The sequence below is a fragment of the Eleutherodactylus coqui genome, chromosome 13, assembly GCF_035609145.1.
Source record: "Eleutherodactylus coqui strain aEleCoq1 chromosome 13, aEleCoq1.hap1, whole genome shotgun sequence".
Classification (NCBI taxonomy): Eukaryota; Metazoa; Chordata; class Amphibia; order Anura; family Eleutherodactylidae; genus Eleutherodactylus; species Eleutherodactylus coqui.
Window position 1 is genome coordinate 96,245,432 of NC_089849.1, and position 4,391 is coordinate 96,249,822.

Here is a 4,391-nt window from a genome sequence, read left to right on the forward strand (position 1 = left end):
GGTTAACAGTCACATCCCACCAGTATTACTGATCCCTAGATCCGCTCCACCCACTTACATTGACCACTACTCCCCCAACCTGGGCAGAAGAATCATATACACATACATATATATATATATATATATATATATATATATATATATATATATATATATATATATACACACACACATATATATACATATATATATATATATATCACACACATATATATATATACACATATATACATACATATATACATATATATATACATATACATATCTATATATATACATATACACATATATATACACATATACATATACATACATATATATATATATATACATACATATACATACACATACATACATATACATGCATATACATATATATATATATACATATATATATACACATATATATATTTATACACATACATATATATATACACATACATACATATACATACATATATATAGTAAGATGTAAGCAATGAAAAATTGGTCAGATGCAGCAGCTTACCTCGCTGAGTGATGTCAGGTGGTGTCCGAGCGAAGCGAAATTCCTCTCCACACGAGTCGTCCTCTCCAAAAGGTGGGCCAATGTGAAATCAGCACCTAAAACGACAATCTCCAGTTGTGAACGTTGTACAAAACGCAGCCACATGTCAGGTTCCTCTCCACAACAGTCGTCCTGTGGAAAACGGAGAGCAATTCAGCACATGGAAGCGAAAACATTAAAATGTGCACATATGAGCAGATGCAAGCGAAAACCTGCAAATATGCGCATATGAGCAGATGCAAGCGAAAACCTGCAAATATGCGCAAAATATGCACATATGAGCAGATGCAAGCAAAAACCTGCAAATATGCGCAAAATATGCACATATCAGCAGATGCAAGCGAAAACCTGCAAATATGCGCCAAATATGCACATATGAGCAGATGCAAGCGAAAACTTGCAAATATGCGCAAAATATGCACATATGAGCAGATGCAAGCGAAAACCTGCAAATATGCGCATATGAGCAGATGCAAGCGAAAACCTGCAAATATGCGCAAAATATGCACATATGAGCAGATGCAAGCGAAAACCTGCAATTATGCGCCAAATATGCACATATGAGCAGATGCAAGCGAAAACCTGCAAATATGCGCATATGAGCAGATGCAAGCGAAAACATGCAAATATGCACATATGAGCAGATGCAAGTGAAAACCTGCAAATATGCGCAAAATATGCACATATAAGCAGATGCAAGCGAAAACCTGCAAATATGCGCAAATGAGCAGATGCAAGCGAAAACCTGCAAATATGTGCAAAATATGCGCATATGAGCAGATGCAAGCGAAACCCTGCAAATATGCGCAAATGAGCAGATGCAAGCGAAAACCTGCAAATATGCGCAAAATATGCACATATGAGCAGATGCAAGCGAAAACCTGCAATTATGCGCCAAATATGCACATATGAGCAGATGCAAGCGAAAACCTGCAAATTTGCGCATATGAGCAGATGCAAGTGAAAACCTGCAAAGATGCGCATATGTGCAGATGCAAGCGGAAACCTGCAAATATGCGCATTGCGCAGATGCAAGCGAAAACCTGCAAATATGCGCATTGCGCAGATGCAAGCGAAAACCTGCAAATATGCGCAAAATATGCACATATGAGAAGATGCAAGCAAAAACCTGCAAATATGCGCAAAATATGCACATATCAGCAGATGCAAGCGAAAACCTGCAAATATGCGCCAAATATGCACATATGAGCAGATGCAAGCGAAAACTTGCAAATATGCGCCAAATATGCACATATGAGCAGATGCAAGTGAAAACCTGCAAATATGCGCAAAATATGCACATATGAACAGATGCAAGCAAAAACCTGCTAATATGCGCAAATATGCACGTATGAGCAGATGAACGTGATGAAAATTTTGGCAGATGCAGCAGCTTACCTCGCCGAGTTATGTCAGCTGGTCCGAGCGAAGCAAAAATTTTCTCAAAACGTCAGGATCCTCTCCACACGTAAGTTTGCAAAAAGGCGCACAAATCTCAGGTGGCCGCATCTCCACACGTAGCGCACGAATCTGCAAAAAAAGTCAGGTTGCGTCAGGTGGCGTCGCGCAAATCTCAGGTGACGTACTCACCACACGTAGCGCACGAATCTCAGGTGACGGCGTCTCCACACGTAGCGCACAGCACACAAATCTCAGGTGACGTACTCACCACACGTAGCGCACGAATCTAAGGTGACGGCGTCTCCACACGTAGCGCATAGCGCACTAATCTCAGGTGGCCGCGTCTCCACACGTAGCACACAGCTCACAAATCTCAGGTGGCCGCGTCTCCACACGTGGCGCACGACTCTGCAAAAAAAAGTCAGGTGGCGTCACGCAAATCTCAGGTGACGTACTCACCACATGTAGCGCATGAATCTCAGGTGACAGCGTCTCCACACGTTGCGCACAAATCTCAGGTGACGGCGTCTCCACACGTAGCACACAGCACACAAATCTCAGGTGGGTACTCACCACACGTAGCGCACAGCGCACAAATCTCAGGTGACCGCGTCTCCACACATAGCGCACAGCACACAAATCTCAGGTGGCCGCGTCTCAACACGTATCGCACAGCGCACAAATCTCACGTGGCCACGTCTCCAAACGTAGCGCACAGCGCACAAATCTCAGGTGGCCGCGTCTCCATACGTAGCGTACAGCGCACAAATCTCAGGTGACGGTGTCTCCACACGTAGCGCACAGCACACAAATCTCAGGTGGCCGCGTCTCCACACGTATCGCAGAGCGCACAAATCTCAGGTGACCGCGTATCCACACGTAGCGCACAGCGCACAAATTTCAGGTGGCCGCTTCTCCACACGTAGCGCACAGCGCACAAATCTTAGTTGACGGCGTCTCCTCACGTAGCGCACAGCGCCCAACTCTCTGGTGACGGCGTCTCCACACGTAGCACACAGCGCACAAATCTCAGGTGGGTACTCACCACACGTGGCACACAGCGCACAAATCTCAGGTGGGTACTCACCACACGTGGCGCACAGCACACAAATCTCAGGTGGCCGCGTCTCCACACGTAGCGCACAGCACACAAATCTCAGGTGACCGCGTCCCCACACGTAGCGCACAGCGCACAAATCTCAGGTGACTACGTCTCCACACATAGCGCACAAATCTCAGGTGACGGCGTCTCCACACGTAGCGCACGGCACACAAATCTCAGGTGGCCGCTTCTCCACACATAGCGCACAGCGCACAAATCTCAGGTGACCGCATCTCCACAAGTAGCGCACAGCGCACAAATCTCAGGTGGCCGCGTCTCCACACGTATCGCACAGCGCACAAATCTTAGGTGACCGCGTCTCCACACGTAGCGCACAGCACACAAATCTCAGGTGGCCGCGTCTCCACACGTAGCGCATAGCACACAAATCTCAGGTGGGTACTCACCACATGTAGCGCACAGCGCACAAATCTCAGGTGGCCGCGTCTCCACACGTAGCGCACAGCGCACAAATCTCAGGTGGCCACGTTACCACACGTAGCGCACAGCACACAAATCTCAGGTGGCTGCGTCACCACACGTAGCGCATAGCACACAAATCTCAGGTGGCCTCGTCTCCACATGGAGCGCACAGCGCACAAATCTCAGGTGGCCGCGTCTCCACACGTAGCACACAAATCTCAGGTGGCCGCGTTACCACACGTAGCGCACAGCACACAAATCTCAGGTGGCCGCGTCACCACATGTAGCGCACAGCACATAAATCTCAGGTGGGTACTCACCACACGTAGCGCACAGCACACAAATCTCAGGTGGCCGCGTCTCCACACGTAGCGCATAGCACACAAATCTCAGGTGGGTACTCACCACATGTAGCGCACAGCGCACAAATCTCAGGTGGCCGCGTCTCCACACGTAGCGCACAGCGCACAAATCTCAGGTGGCCACGTTACCACACGTAGCGCACAGCACACAAATCTCAGGTGGCTGCGTCACCACACATAGCGCATAGCACACAAATCTCAGGTGGCCTCGTCTCCACATGGAGCGCACAGAGCACAAATCTCAGGTGGCCGCGTCTCCACACGTAGCACACAAATCTCAGGTGGCCGCGTCACCACACGTAGCGCACAGCACACAAATCTCAGGTGGCCGCGTCACCACATGTAGCGCACAGCACATAAATCTCAGGTGGGTACTCACCACACGTAGCGCACAGCACACAAATCTCAGGTGGCCGCGTCTCCACACGTAGCGCACAGCGCCCAACTCTCTGGTGATGGCGTCTCCACACGTAGCGCACAAATCTCAGGTGGCCGCGTCACCACACGTAGTGCACAGCACACAAATCTCAGGTGGCCGCGTCACCACACGTAGCGC